Genomic DNA, 17,108 nt, shown 5'->3' with positions numbered 1-17,108 from the left:
TGATAGAATATACACTGTATGATTTAAATATTTTTAAACATGTTAAGACTTCTTTTGTGACCTTATATATCATCTACCCTAGAGAATGGTCTATGTGAACTAGAAAATAATGTATTTTCTACTGCTGCTATGTAAAGTGTTAGATTCATTCAAGTCTTCTATTTATTTACTCATATTTTTTCTTATTCCATCTGTTATTATGAATTATAAAGTCTCTTACTTTTTTTTTTTGCATGGGCAGGCACTGGGAATCGAACCCTGGTTTCCAGCATGGAAGGTGAGAACTCTGCCTACTGGGCCACTGTGACCCACCCTGAAGTCTCCTACTTTTGATGTAGAACCATAGATTTCTTCCTTCAATTGTATCGATATTTGGTTTATATGTTTTGGGGTTCTGCTAGGTGCTGTTTTAGTTTCCAGGCTGCTTAAAGTAGATACCATGAAGTGGCTCATCTTTAAGTACTGGAAATTTATAAGCTTACAGTTTGGGTCCATGAAAATGTCCAACTTGAAACATCATCAAGACCATCCTTTTTTCTTGAAGAGGGGCTGCCAGTGATTCTTGGCTCCTCTACCACATGACAAGGTACATGGTGACATCTGCTGGCCTTTACCTTCTCTTCCAGGTTTCACTGATTTCAGCTTCTTGCTTCTATGGCTTTCTCTTTTATTCTTGTCTATAATCATTCCATTTGTAAAGGAATCCAGGAATAAGATTAAGTCCCATCTTGAATAAGATGGGTCACACCTTAACTGAAATAGATGAATCAAAAGATACTAGTTACAATGCATGATGTCTGATGAATGCAGGTGGCTGAAGGATACACTGACTGAGAAGTAGATTGGCAATTGATGGTATATACGTATGAACAAATGTTGTGCTGCGGCAAAAAAGAATGAAGTTGTGAGGCATGCAATAATGTGAATGAACATAAGGGACATTTGATGAGGCAAAATAAGCCAGAAATGAAAGAACAATTATTGTATGGTCTCCTTTAGAAAATGCTTATAAGAAAACAGGGGCCAAGATTTTAAACTTTTATAGCAGACACATTTAGTCGAGAGTGGTAATTATTATTTCTGAATTTTGAGAGGCTGTTTTATATATATATGTATATATAACCTAATATTTAGAGATAAAAATGAAGCGAATCAGATTGGGGTTGAAGTAATTAAGAACACAGGGGTAAGGAAGACATTGTCTATATTTTAGAACCACACATACTCTTTGAAACCAAAGGAAGAAAGGTTTATTTGGTCTGGAACTGAAATTTTCTCTAACACATAATCTAACTCAACCTATCTGATTTTAAAATTGAAACACAGGGAGCCCAGAATAAGAAAGAGGACTTTTAATCCTGTAAAGTTTAATATAATGCCTGGATACATTCTAGAGTATATTAAGAAGATAATCAAAAAGTATTAGCAAAGTCCCTTGAGAAAAAATATGGAACTATTAAACTTTACTATCAGGGAATCCCCTGATACTGTGTCAAACTTTAGGGACACCCAAATCAATAGGCCAAGCCCTGGATCTTGAAGCTTACTCTTGTGACATTTATGTAGATAGCAGAAAATCTTAGCCTACCTATAGGTATGCCTAGGAGTTCCTTCTGGAGGACCTCTTTTGTTGTTCAGATGAGGCCTCACTCTCTCTAAGTCCAACCCTGAAAGTGAAATAATTGCCTTCCCCCATATGTAGGACATGATATCCAAGGGTGAAAGTCTCCCTGGTGGTATGGGAGATGACTCCCAGGGATGAATCCAGCCCTGGCACTGTGGGATCAACAATTCCACCCTGACCAAAAGGGAGAAAAGAACTGTAACTAATATAGTATTAGTGGCAGAGTTCAAATAGTCAAGAGACTACTCTGGAGGTTACACTTATGCAAGTATCAGTTAGACATTGCTGCCTATCATAACCTACCAAACCCCAACCAGGGCCATTCCAGCCAATCCTAAAGAACACCTAGAGCAATATATAAGATTCCACAAGGGTTTGATGTACTAGACTAACTTTTCAGAAACCTACAACCTCCAGATAGATCCCTGAACCAGATAAATCCTGAAACCTAGAGGGATCATCCTCTCCAGAACATCAAATAATTCCATCTCCCTACCCCATATTATTGACAGACCCTTCCAACATGAAAAGTTAGAATGGCCATAGCCCAAACACCCCTAAAGAGAGGGATAGAAAGATCAAAAGTGATGGTAGAGTTTTACAGAGATGGTAGAATTATACAGAGAAGATAGGATTTGAGAAACGAATATGATTGCTGAATCATTGAATTGATATCTTTTCTAGTCTCCAGAATCTCCAGATAGAAGTAAAAACCTAAAATTGTGGAGCTGTAACCCATGCCGGACTCTGAAATATGCTCTACAATGAACTGTGGTCCTATGCTTTGAGTTTTTTGCTTTTTTGTATATGGGTTTTTTTCACAAAAAAGAAAAAAAGTCAACTTTGATAATAAAAAAATATTTATTCTTTTTAGCCTCCCATATTCTGGAGCAGCTAGAAGGAAAAATCTGAGATGATGGTATGGTAGCCCATGACAAACTCTGGGACCTGTCCTGTAGCTGTAGCTACTTGTTGAAGAGTGCTTTGAAAACTATTGTTTTCTCCTTTCTTTGCTTTGTATATATGTTATACTATACAATAAAAACTTTTTAAAAATCCTAATTACAATGGGTTTACATCCAGAAGAATGGTTTAGCTTTAGGATAATGATTTTCTGGGGTACATATAGTTCAAAATCACCATATTGTGGACCCAATAAAGGATATCTTCTTTCTATATAAAAATACATTAATTCCATCAGAACATCTTTATGTCATTTTCTTCTTTTTCCCTCCCTCCAGGTCCTCATATGGGTGTATTGCTATACGTGATGGTGTCCCACAAGTCTCTTAGACTCTGTTCACTTTTTAAATTTCCGTTTTCTTTTCTTTCTATTTCCTATTTAGCCTGACTTGTTTTAATTGTCTATTTTTAAATTTCATTCATTCTTTCCTTCTCCAGATCCAATCTTCTATTGAATCCCTCTAGAGAATTTTTGTTTATGGTATTGCTATCTTCAACTGCAGTATTTCTGGTTGATTCCTTTTAAAATTTCTCCTTATAAAAATTCTCATTGTGCATACTTTTCTTGATATATTTTAGTTTTTCTACATGTTTTTCTTTATCTTCATGAGCATAGTGAAGATTTTAAAAGTTTTTTTCTGGTATGTCCACAGTCTGTTTATTTGGTGGTGGTTTCTGAATTTTTATTTTTCCCTCTGGATTAGTCATCATTTCCTAATTTTTTATTTGGCTCATAATTATTTTTTGACACACTGTGCCTTTAAATATTTTAACTTAGGTTTGAGTCACTAGCTGTATTCCTGAAGTCTGTTTCCAGTTAGTGATATAACTGAGATTTCCTTGATTTCCAAAAATTAACCAATATAAACAAACCAACACAAAACATCCCCTTTCATAGTTTTTGCAGGTTGGTTCTGCATTGGCTGTTTTTCCCCTTCAGAGTTTAGTCCTTCTATCAAGATCAGCCAAAAGAGAAAGTTAAGTACAGGGTACTTTGCATATTTTTGATCCTGCATTTTGTTCTGGGTTTGTGCTGTCTTGGGGTCCCAGGCATTCTTCCATTTCAGGAATCTGACTGTTCCCTGTACTTCTGTTGCATCTTGCTGAACCAACATCAGGATCTATTCTAAGAGAAGAAATAGGTGAAGACTGAGCCAGGGTTGCCCCAAATGGTCCTGCAGTGGAGCTCTTTTGAATTCTGAAGAAAGAGGCACTAAATGCCTACATGTCAAGTTCAAAAATATTTATGAGGGAACGTGCTTACAGAAAGCTGCAGCTACTTTGTCATGGACCATGAGATGACAAGTTCACTCAAATATATCTGTGCTTATGGCAACTGCTTTACAGATTATACATGGTTAAGGAATAGCGATGGTTAAGGGCTAAGGACTTGTGGGCAAGTATTGGTAAGAACTGGGAAACATTTTGGTATGTGCTGTTTTCTCAAAATAGGATGTGTTCAGTGTGAGCTGCTCAAGGTTGCAGCAGCCAAAGTTTTGAGGGATGTCTGAGGCAGAAGGCAGGAGGTCAATCTCCAGTCAGGTAGGAGGTGTTACAGGTGAATTGTACTCCTCCAGGTAGTCTACTGTATTTATTAAAATAGGCCATACTTGGCCCTAAGCTGCCTTGACTCAGTTTTTAATACTGAGTCACACTGGTGTCCAAACTGCTTCTACCTGCAAGAAAGAACTTCTGAGAGGGAGACCCAGAGATAAAGTTTTCTGGTTCAGGTTTTCAGGATGACTTTTGTCAAGGAAACCCAGAAAATGTGTGTCATCTAAGCAATTGCCCAACTCATATGCCAAAATCTGCTCTGAAAACTACACTGAAACCATGCTCAATAGTTCTCACTAGCTTATTCTAGCTTTAACACTTCTGTGTATTTATTTTCTTAGCCTTTAAAATAGTTTTATTCTTTTGATTTAAAGTTCATTTTTAATACTTAGTTTATGCTCATCATGCTTTAGATTTCCATATCACTCTGAATATTTTAGGCCATTGTCTTTATTTTTCCTCAATGGTTACTCCCATTTCCCAATATATAAACTGTTTTTATTCCCTGGGCCTCCTTGTCTTGTTCGCTATCTCTTTGTTCTCACCAAACTTCTTTCTCACTCTCTATTGTAACCAAGAAATCAGGATTTAAGGGATGATTTTGCTTACATAACCATTATATAGATATTCCTTTTTCCTTTCTGGTATATTAGAATAGCTAGAGGGAAATTCCTGAAATCTTTAATCTCTGATAATGATTGTATAGCCTTTATCTTCTGCCCCTGAAATTGTAAAAACCTTGTGACTAACCTTCATTTGTACCCAGTTATACATTTTTCTAAACTTTAGAGTCTTGTTATCACTAAAGACAGCCCGTAATATTTATTATGAAGGGTCTTGTGTCAGCGCAGAGCTGACCCACCCCAAGTCTGGGGCTGTCTTGGTAACTGAGATTGCATCTAGCCAGAGTGGGCCTGCCTGACATGCACGGTAACTTGGACTTTGACCTCAAGTCACCTATATGCCATTACAATACTCCATCATTTCCTTACCTGTGACTGAGTGTGCAATCCACCTGCTCATGCTCAATAATTAGAACACCTCTGGGGCTACTGTGCTCATTATCCTAAACAATGCCCATCTTTTCTCTAACGAAACTATCAGAATTACTGCAGTTCAGGAAATGGATTTTGGGCTTATAGGCCGTCCGCTCTCCTACTACGCACCTAGAAATAAACTCTTCCTTTCTTATAATTTCTAGCATCTCAGGAATTGGTTATTGAGCCTGTCGGGCAAAAGAACCCATGGCCTTCGTCTGGTAACATTACCTCTGGCACTTCCTTCAGATCTTACATAACTTTCCTCTCCGTGAATTTCCACCATCTCTGTTTGCATCCTAATATTGTTCTCATTTCCTTGTTATCAAAAATGGTTTCTCTGCTTTCCATGGGCTCCTAGTCCTATCTAGGACTGACCATCTTCCCTGGGTCAGTTTGTTCCTTCTGGAGGGTCTTCTGGTGTGTGTGCCTCTTTCCCCTTGGTGTCCTCAACAGGCTCAGCCTCTCCTGTCCACAGCCCCAACTTATGGTGAGCATTCCCCTTGCCCAGTCCAGTGACAAGCTGTCCAAACGCTCTCCATTCCAATCCTCATTGCCGCAGCTCCATCCATAGGAAGATTCCACTCACATTGTTATCTGAAGCTCATAGCATCTCCCTGAGTATCAAATCTGAATAATCAACTCTAGCCAATGGAGCACTTTGTCTAAGAGATCTGTATACAAATTGCCGTTTCTCCAGAACTTTGTATCTTGGTGGATAACACCACACTCTCTGGCAACTAAACGCAAACTGGAGGAGTCAGCATTGAACTGTGCTGTTTATGACCCCTACATTCTATCTGTCTCCAGGTTCTATAATTTCACCTTCCCATGCTTCCCAGCTGTCATTTTAAATACAATTTCGGAGCAGAAGCTGCTGGGACTTTCCCAATGTGGAAAATCTCAGGTCTATGTCAGCTAAGGAGCCTGAGGGCAAGGTTGGGGCAGAGGACAGTAAGACCCTTCTCTCTTGACTTTTAAAGGCCTCGTTAAATTTCATGAGAGTAGCTATTATATATTAAATGCATATTAAATAGCAGGAAGTGTCTGAAGCTTTTCATTGTCATTGTCTGTGATCTTCATTACAACTTCAGAAGAATAGATGTTCCGAGAAATTAAATATTTTACCAGATGTCACACCTTAGCAAAATGACCCAGGTACACCTGCTTCCAGAGTCTACAGGTTTTCCATTATGACAAATACTTCACAACTATTGTCAAGTCTGTAACTATGATTTATGTAAGGTCATCAAGCCTGCTTTTGTGAATGCCAGGGGTGGAAAAATAGAACAAAGTGACAACTTTGGAATTGGCTTCCTTCCCTCTCTAACTGCTGGTGTGAGTGACCATTTGCATTCTCTTCTCTAACCTCATGACTGTATATAAAATGTAAATGATCGAGCCTCATGAAGATTAATATTAAGCTGGGCCCTCTCCTTCAGGGAAAGGTGAGGGTGTTTTTTTCATTTCATACACTTTGCTTTAAAGAATGGAATGAAATAAAATTCCTTTTTAACTGCAAACTTAATTTCCCTCTTATTTTTATAGGTAAGTAACACTGACTGCAGTTAAGAAATGATTATAGCTAGTATTTATCACATTCTATTTAAGTGAAGAAATTGTGATAGCTTAATAGCAACCATCTGAGGAAGTGACATTATTATAGATATTTTACAATAATCTTAATAATAGCTAATGCACATTGTGATTATTTTAATCATGTTGTATCCATTAACTCATTTTATCCTCACAATAATTTGATGTGGTAGATATTATTAACCCTATCTACACTTGAAGAATTTTATGCACATGGGATTTAACTTGCTCAAGGTCACATAGCCAATAATTAGAGTAGGAAATACAGACACAGAGTCCATCCTATATCAGGGTCTATACCATTTCACTGACTAGACATCCCCTGAATCATTGTTGTCTAGGAAGGTGCAAGTAGGGTCAGAGGGTGAAAGACAGAAGCTGGGTGCTTGGTTAGGAATCCTACAGCTATTTCAAGGCCTGGGAGGCACATTAACACAGATCTACTGTGCTGCAGCTAGTGATGTGTCCTAAAAGAATGGCCCCAAGAACACTTTTTAATATGTACTGTCTGGAATGTCATGGGGCCTAACAAACCCTCAGGACTGTCCTCAGGCTCCATCTATGAATATGACAGGCACTCTGTCAGGTGCTCAGGATTCAGAAACACAAAAAATAGTTCCTGTCCTTTAAGGGAGAGCTGCTCAAGAGAGAGAGGTAAACACAAATGCAATGAATATGTACTGCCAAGGGATTATGTATGGGCCCAGTGGAGACATAAGGAGATGTGGTCAACTTTACCCGAGAAACAGGAGAGGAGACAAAAGTGAGATTAGTCATATCTGGCATGATAGGAGATTAATTTAATTCCAAATGGACTGTTTAAGACCTCAGGTCTCTTGACTTGAGGGGTGGTTCCTTTTGAGTTTTTTATTTAAAGCAATGTTGCCAGCATCAAACTGGAGACCTGGTGTTTCTCTTGGCTTATGAGACACAGGGTGTGCATGCTGCCCCTTTAAGATCAAGGAGGATATCTTTTATACCCAGAGATACCACAGGGTTTATAAGATATATTCTCTGGACTGTAGAATGCTGCCCTGTGGTTTTAGCCTGAGGAGCCCTATCCCCTTCCTAAATTCCCTCAATAGCTCTGCAAACCCTAATCTTAAAGTGTGGTTGCTCAGACTGACCCCGTCTGAATTTGGTGACCCACTTTTTTTGTCCTCTCCAATTGTTCTCTTTTCTGAGCCCTGTTTTCAGTTTGCTAACCCTGCATCCTTATCTTACTAAACACCCACTTATAACCCAACCAGTATCTGGAGGAAACCAAGGATGTTAACTAAATTTGCTGTTTGTTTCCTCTTTGTAATACATAGGCACATTTTAAAAATGGTTTTATTGAGAAATAAGTCATATAACATGCAATTTACCCATTGGAAGCGCTAAAGTCATTATTTTTAGTATGTTCAGAGTTGTGTGATCATTACCACAAGCTACATTTAGAATATCTTACTCACTCTAGAAAGAAACCCCAAATCTATAAGAAGTTGCTCCCCATTTCTCCCATCCTTTGCCACTTCACCCTGGACAACCAAAAATCTAATATCTGTCTCTAGCTATGCCGATTCATATAAATTAAGTAATAAAATGTGTCCTGTCTCTAGTTTTACATATTCACATAAATGGAATCACACAATGTTGTTTCATGATTGGCCTCTTTCACTTAGCATAATACTTCAAGGTTGGTCTATATTGTAGCATACATGAATACGCCTTTCTTGGGTGCATGGCCCAGGAATCAAACCTGGGCCTGGGTCTCTTGCATGTCCACATTCTTCTTTTTTGGGGGGGGGGTTGGGGGTGCATGGTCCAGGAATCAAACCCAGGTTTCCCGCATGAAAGGCGAGCATTCTACACTGAACCACCTGTGCACCCCTCATTCATTTTTATTGTCAAGTAACATTACATTATTTGATATACCATATTTTAATTATCCATTGATAAGTTTAAGGTCATTGGTTGTTTCCACTTTTTTATTATTAGAGAAGTTTTAGGTTTACAGAACAATCATACATAAAGTACAGGATTCTTACATATCACCCTATTACTTGCATCTTGCATCGTGTGGTACATTTGCTACAATTAATGAAAGTATATTTTTGTAATTATACTAATAACTGTAGTCCATGGTTTAACTTACGGTTTACTGTTTGTGTAGTGCAGTTCCATGGATTCTTTTTTAAAATTTTTCTTCTAATACCATATATCCAACCTAACATTTCCCCCTTTAAACTACATTCAGACATAATTCAGTGTTGTTAAATACATTCCAGTGTTGTACTACCAGCACCACTATCCATTACCAAAACCTTTCCATCACTCCAAACAGGAACTCTGAACATTTTAAACCTTAATCCCTATTCCATATGCAATTCTTTACAATTACAAATAATAGTGAATATTTGCGCACAAGCCTCTGTGTAGGCAAAGTTTGACATTACCTTCCAATGTTGGACAAGTTTCCTCTTTTGGCTATGACAATTAACCTCTTAAAAATTATAACAACTTAGTTTGAATAATACCAATTTATTTTCAATACTCTACAAATTCTCTGCTCCTACACATCTCTGTCCCTCTCCTTTTAAATTGCTACTGTCACAGATTACACATTTATGTACTGTGTATCTATTAATACAGTTTTATAAGAATCATTTTATGAATTAGCCTTTTGAATCATATTAGAAAAAAAGAGGAGTTACAAACCAAAAGTACAACAATACTAGCTTATATATAGTTACTTTTATCACAGGTCAGCAAACATACTTTGAGAAATGCTACCTTAAGTCACAAGTACATTTGGAAACAGAAAGTAAGATTAATCCTATAATGAATATTTGCTAATTCTTCTTCCTTTTATTCAGACATGGGAAAGATTTGGTTTGGGAATTTGAACATCGAACATATTTATCCAAAATGATCTCATTATCATTTCTTGGGGACTTGTGGGAAATTGGGTTCATCAGACACACCAGGGGCTGTAATCCAACTCATTTTTTCCCTGGTAGGTCAGAGATGTGGAATTAATTGCCTTGAGCTTTATTGTCCACAGGAATATAGAAAGAAGCTTTCCCTATTTTAATGATCTGTTAATTTTTAGAAAAATGAAATGCGGTATATATCTCTCCCTTGGCTTGAGTAGAGCAGAAGCACAGCACAAATCTATCACAGATGAACTTTGAAAGGTTAAGGGAGTTAGAATGGCTGCAGATTTTATTAACAGAGCTCTTCTGGCTGCTCTATGAATGCAAAAGCAGTTGAAGTATTCTTCCTGCAGCACTTTCTTCTGGCCTTGTGCAAATAGCTAACAGAGTAAGACAAGCAGAGATTACTCAGCTAATTGACTAGTGGCTGAGAATAGCTAATCAGACCAAACGGTCCTTTATGGCTTAACCAGGGCATGGATAATTGGGGGAATCTCTGTTAAATGATGATTATTTGGGGGGCTTATATGTGTGTGATGGTGACATTCAGGAAATTGGCTGTCTTCTGGCAAGAGGAAAAGAAATCTAAAAGAGTAATAAATAAACTGCTGGTAACTTCAACAAGCAGTGAGGAATGCAGACCTTTAGGCTAAGCATTACCTTTTCCATATTTCATTTTTCACTTGCAAATTCCTTAGGGAAGGAGTACACATAAGTCCCTAGCTTTTCAATATGGAGGAAATAACCTGGCCAGTGGGAGAGCAGACATGTTGAAATTATACTGACCTGAACGTGTTTCTAGACTCCATCCCTTAATATTTGTGTGAATTGGGTGATTTGATGAGCAGGCATTCCCTGAACTCTGCCATCAGGTCTTTCAGATCCAACCTGGACACAGTGTATTTTGCAGGCTCTGTCCAGAGTGCTGACCCACACCCTCATCCTTTCTTAGACCTGTACCTGCTGAAAGACACTGAAATGTAACACCTGCTTCCCTTCATACTCCCTCTGGTTCTTTTCACCCACCCTCATCTAGGGTGCAGCTTAAAGTTATTTTTCTAATAAGAGGAATGAGATTCCTGAGATGAGGTTCTGCTTGGCTGTCCCTGTAATGGTTATTGACACAGGTGAGGTTGCAAAGCCCAGTGAAACTGGACAGGGCCACGGAATTGGTCTCATATACCTGCTTTTCCCCACTTCCCACCTGCAGAAAGAGGTATGGTGTTGGGGGACACAGGGTTGGGTTAAGGGTTGCAGAACAGAATTCTCCCAGAAGCAGAACTGTTTCCCCAAGAGAAATCTTGCAATGAGGTGAAAACAATGTAGGCTTAAGTTGTCCTAACTTGCTAGATGAACTTGGCCATCAACCTTTTCCAAACTTGAGTTTTCTTATCTTCAAATTAAGATTGTTGGGGTAACTCTTAAGATTTCTTCTTATCTCACAGTCTCAGGTTATTGCCCCCCGATCAGTATTGATCTTGTTTCATAGCTATGTATTCTGAACTTCCCCTGACTTTAAGCTCTTCACAATTGCTGGGAATTACATTGTCAAAATCCCCTGTGCAAGACCTTAGGCATATGGCAGCCTGCCTGGCATGCCGAAGCTTCTTGGGATGCTTCCTGGATGAAAGAATGGATGAGAAGGAGGGTGAGTGACCTTATATGTGACACTAGGTAGCTCAGGGACTCAGAAGCAGCTGATCCTATGCCATCCTTTGTCATGGGAAGAAGGTAAGAGGACTGGGAGCTTAGTTTATTTAGACAGTGTTCCTAAAAATTTTGCACTCACCTGGCTCACATAAGGATTTCTCTTCTCACAGAATATGGAAAACGTGCCTAGTATTACCAGGAGGAAGGTAAATCCAGAGTGGACATGCTCCAAGGATAGGGGTGGAACTGGGGAAGGGAAGGCCATATGGGGAGTTTCAGGGCATGGTGCTGGTGTATGTTCCTGCATTGTACATTGCTCTGTGCACTGGCTGGTGTCCACAGGGCTGACTCAGCACTGGCAATGGGCTGTTTGAACACACTTCCTGCCTGAGTCCTGGTTTTCTACTCTTGTTCTTCAGACCTTATCCTCCCTAGACTGTGACTTGTTTCCGGACAACATTCTCCCTTCAGATTTCCTATACTGACATTTAACTACATTAAGTTTATGGCAAATCTTTTTCAAAAGTCCAAGGAAAAAACTCCCCTTAAAGCACAGGACTGACAATACATAAGAAACCAGCAGAGCTTTTACAACTACAGACCAGGCCACCAGAATCAAAATCCCTCCAGCATCAGTTTTGGGTATTGTTTCTGTTTTAGTTCCCAGGTGTTGAGACTAGAGTTGAGGAACTGCTTAGAAATGAGCACTTGTATTAGTTTCTAGGGCTGTCATAACAAAGTACAACAAACTGGATAGTTTAAACTAACAGTAATTTACTTTCTTTCAGTTCTAGAGGACAGAAACCTGAAATGAAGGTGTGGCAGCCCTGGGCCTCTCTAATGGCTCTACGGAATAATATTCGTTGACCCTTCCTAGCTTCTGATGGTTGCTCACATTGCTTTGTTTTCTTTGGCTTGGAGCTGCGTCACTCCAACCTCTGCCTTCCCTGTCTCATGACCCTTCTGGTGTGTTTATTCTGTGTCTCTGTGCTCAATACGCCTCTCCGTTCTCTTATAAAGACGTCAGTCACTGGACTAGGGTCCACTCTAGTATTGTTTGCCTTCATTTTAACTTGATTACATCTACACAGACCCTATTTTCAGATAAGGTCACATTCATAGATATCAGGTGTTAGGACATCAACATATCCTTTTGAGGAACATAGTTCAACCCACAAAGGCACCATTTTGAAAGAAAGGTTGGTTTACCCCATCATTGCTTGGATTTCATCTATGTTGACTTCACCAAATTTTGTCCCCATTTTGCCCTTCATTTCCCATCAACTTTACCATTTTCTCCTTGTCTTCTCTGCTTCAACTATAGCAAAGAACAGAGATATTGGAAATAAGATAAAATTTTTGATGATTATATCATTCCACACTGTCTCATGCCATCTTCATCAGCTGCAACAATTGTCATGTTGCTTTTACTTTGATTTTGTTCACACTTATCTTTTGAATTCCTGGTTGTTGTGTTATTGTTGTAATAAATAATCTAAAACTTAGTTGCTTAAGAAACCCACATTGATTATATTATGTTTTGTAGGTCAAAAGTCCAACATTAGTTTTATCAGGCTAAAAATCAAAAGGTTATAAAGCCATGTTCCTTCCTGGAGGTGCTGGGGGAGGATCTATTTCTTTGCTTATTTAGGCATTTTACAGAATTCAGTTTCTTATGGCAGTAGGACTGAGGACCTCTTTTCTTGCTGGCCCATAGCAAGAAAATGGCCATTCCAACACTTAGAGATCACATCACTCTGTTTTTGTAGCCCTTCCCTCCATCTTCAAATTAAGCAATGGAGGGTCCTAGTCACATTGCATCTCTCTGATAACAGCTGGGAAAGATGTTCAGACTTTGTGGACCCATGTGATTAGATTGAGCCCTCTTTGATGATGGGGGTATCTTACCTTACGACAGTCCATTTCTGCCATTTAATTTAACATATTGATAGGTTCTGGAGATTACATTGTGGGATCTTAAAGGGTCATTATTCTGATTACCAATTTCAGTCTAAGAACATAATTCTTTAGAAATTGTGGACCACATGTAACTGCCTAGCACAGACTGGGACTTGGTAGGTTCCAGCTGTGGGGTGTGAGGATGGATACTGAGAATGCTGAAACTTTAGCAACAGACTCTGCTTGTTCACTCCTGCTCTCATGGGCTGTGCTTTTCTGTTCCTGTCCTGGCTCCTGGAATCCAGTCCCCCACCCACGCCCTCATCACATGTCATTGCATCCCCTGGACCTTGTGGGCAGAAAGCTCATATTCATGGCCCACTTGTACAACCCCGGATATGCGGTGGCAAATGGACCACATGTGATTTGCTCATTATTTTCTCTGGCTCCTTTCTAAAGTGTGAAATTGATTACACAGAGTTTAGAGACCTAGTGACTAAATCTCATCCTTTTCTTCTTAGATCCTTGAAGGTATTGGCTTTATGCAGAAAAATCAGTAGACTATTGGTTCCATTAAAATGTAGAGTGGAGCATACAGGCTTGCTCAGAGGGTTTGCCTACTGTGGCAATTGTTTGCCTGTGGTGGTACAGAGGGTCTCTTGGAACTGTGGAGGATCAAAGGGCACTGAAAAGACAGTTTTCCGGGAGTTTATTTGCACGGTCCAAAGGAGAAGGACGTAATCTCCACTCAGCTATTTTTCCTTTCTTTTTATCCTTTTCCTTGTATATTCTTATTTTCCCCTTCATGCAGCTATTTATTCATTTAACCAAGCATGTGCTTCAAATACTCATTCAGCCCCCTTATTCTCCTCTTTTTGGCATTTTGTCAAAATAAATGTGAATCATCTGTTATTGTTCCATGAGTTTGAGGCCCTGTTTTTTTCTTTTAGTCTATTTTCTCTCTAACATTCAACTCAGGTGATTTCTATTATTCTTTCCTAAAGTTCACTAATTCTATCTTCTTTTATCTCCTCTCTACTATTGAACCTATCAGTGAGTTTTGTTTTATTTTAATTTCTGTTATTAAACTTTTCAGATCTATAATTTTCATTTGATTCCTTTTAATACTCTGTTTCCTTGCTGTGATGTTCGTTTTTTATTTGTCTTGAGCAAATTTATAACTGAGTGCTGAAGCATTTTTATGACAGCTGCTTAAAATCTTTTTTAGATAATTCCAATACTTAATTCCTTTTGATGTTGGTATCAATTTTTTCCCATTCAAGTTATCATTGTCTTGTTTCTAGGCAAGAAGGGTGATTTTCTGTTGTTTCCTGGGTATTTTTTCTATTATGCTAGGAAATTTTGCACCCTATTAAATCTTACTGAGCAGTATGTCTCCCCTAGTTAAGTTTCTCTAGCAAAACAGAATCAAAAGGGAACACTTGCAAATATAAAATTTATAAAAGTGTCTCACATGACCATGGGAACACAGAGTCCAAAATCCACAGGGCAGGCTGTGAAGCCAACAATTCTGATGGAGGTTCTGGATGAACTCCACAGGAGAGGCTCACCAGTCGAAACAGAAAGAGCCTGTTTCTTCTGAATTCTCCTTAAAAGGCTTCCAGTGATCAGATTAAGCATTACTCATTGCAGAAGACACTACCCTTTGGAGTGTCTTCAGCTGTGGATGTAGCTGACATGATCATGATTTAATTCTATGAAATACCCTCGTTGCAACAGACAGTTCAGCACTTGCCCAACCAGACAAACAGGTACCACCACTTGGCCAAGTTGACACATGAACCTGACCATGACAGTACACCCCTTGTCAACTTGGCAGCTATACATAGCACCTTAAACCATACGTAATTTCTAAATAAAAATCAATAAAACACATTTTTTCTTTCACCTAACAATACTCAACTTTCCTGCATATAACTGGAACACATTAAATCTCTCCAGAATAGGGTGCACATCCTTTGGTAATATTCATTCTTAAACTTGATATCTTACAACTTAAATAGTATAACATGAACAAAACAGCATTACAGTCCTCATTTCTGTAACTGATCATGTGGTCGAAGTTCATATTTATCACTACCTTCTTCCACTACCCATTCCATGTTCCCTTTACCCTCAGCAAGCACTTCAGCTGACCATGGTTCTTTGCCTGGTGGGGTGATCCAAACTTTCATTACTGAAGATTCAGAGCCATTGGAAGTCCTACCTGGATTGTGTTGTTGCAGTTTTCCATTGATTTTAATCACAGGGCATGGTAGAACTAATAGACGCCCCAGGGGATCTCCTATATTCCAAGAAAACTCTTCTTTACCTCCATTATGTAGTCGCAGTCTTACTTACCCCTGATAGTCAGGGTCAATCACCCCAGACAATAATATAATCTGCTTCTTGGCTTGTTGATCCAGTGGCATAAGTAGCCCAAAGTGACCAGGTGGCAGTCTTAACTTCCAGGTCAGTGGTATCATTGTTGTTTCTTCTGGAGGAAGCATTTCCCATTTTAGAACTAAAACCTGTAGACCAGCAGAGCTCAGGGCCCCAGGAACAGGAACCAAAAATTTTCCCAGGGGACCACTAAGGGTAATAGTGAGTGGTACCACTCCCATTTCCACCCCTTGGTTTCTGAACCCATGGATCCTGGCTATGGGAGAAACAGCACCATACAGCGGACACTGATTCAGAGCATATACAGCTTCCTGGAGAACATTACCCCAGCCTTTCAAGGTATTGCCACCTACCTGACACCATAATAGAGTTTTCAAAAGGCCATTCTACTGTTCTATCAATCCAGCTGCTTCTGGATGATGGGAAACATGGTAAGACCAGAGAATTCCATGAGCATTTGGCCATTCCCGCACTTTATTTGCTGTTAAGTGTGTTCCTTGATCACAAGCAATGCTATGTGGAATACCATGATGATGGGTAAGGCATTCTGTAAGCCCATGGATGGTAGTTTTGGCAGAAGCTTTGCGTTCAGGGAAAGCAAACCCATATCCAGAGTATGTGTCTATTTCAGTTAGAACAAATCACTGCCCCTTCCATGAAGGGAGTGGTCCAATGTAATCAACCTGCCACCACGTAGCTGGCTGGTCTCATCGGAGATGGTGCACATTAGGAGCTGAGTGTTGGTCTTTGTTGCTGGCAGTTGGGCACTCAGCAGTGGCTGTAGCCAACTCACCCTTGATGAGTGGAAGTCCATGTTGCTGAGCCCATGCATAACTTCCATTCCTACCACCATGACCACTTTGTTCATGAGTCCATTGGGCAATGACAGGAGTTGATGGGGAAAGGGGCTGACTGGTATCCACAGAACAGATCATCTTATCCACTTGATTATTAAAACCTCACTCTACTGAAATCACTTCCCTGTGCACATTACATGGGACACAAATATGTTCATATTTTTAGCCCACTCAGAAAAGTCTATCCACATGCTTGTTCCCCAGACCTTTTTGTCACAAATTTTCCAATTATATTCTTTCCAAGTTCCTGACCATCCAGCCAAACCATTAGCAACAGACCATGAGTCAGTATACAAACGTACCTCTGGCCAGTTTTCCTTCCAAGCAAAATGAACAACCAGGTGCACTGCTCAAAGTTCTGCCCACTGGGAGGATTTCCCCTCACCACTGTCCTTCAAGGACACCCCAGAAAGGGGTTGTAGTGCTGCAGCTGTCCACATTCAGGTGGTACTGGCATATCTTGCTGAACCATCTGTAGACCAGGCCCGAGTTTTCTCTTCCTCAGTCAATTCACTGTAAGGAACTCTCCAAGAGGCCATAGCTCTGGTCTGGGAAAGAGAAGGTAATGTGGAAGGAGTGGAGACCATGGGCATTTGGGCCACTTCTT

The 17,108-nt window shown here is 39.5% G+C and overlaps 1 long non-coding RNA gene across 3 annotated transcripts in view; it reads left to right on the top strand.

The window, feature by feature from the left end:
* LOC143676199 (uncharacterized) overlaps window positions 1–17,108 on the top strand; it is an 85,127-nt gene that overhangs the window by 60,639 nt on the left and 7,380 nt on the right. Inside the window, exon 3 of one of the 3 annotated variants that reach the window (XR_013171905.1) lies at window positions 242–277. The exons of the other annotated variants lie outside the window; for them this stretch is intronic. This is a non-coding gene — a long non-coding RNA (uncharacterized LOC143676199). The remainder of the gene's footprint in view (window positions 1–241; window positions 278–17,108) is intronic. 3 annotated transcript variants of the gene reach the window in all.

The sequence above is a fragment of the Tamandua tetradactyla genome, chromosome 3, assembly GCF_023851605.1.
Source record: "Tamandua tetradactyla isolate mTamTet1 chromosome 3, mTamTet1.pri, whole genome shotgun sequence".
Lineage (NCBI taxonomy): Eukaryota > Metazoa > Chordata > Mammalia > Pilosa > Myrmecophagidae > Tamandua > Tamandua tetradactyla.
This window is presented reverse-complemented; position numbering and strand designations above follow the sequence as displayed.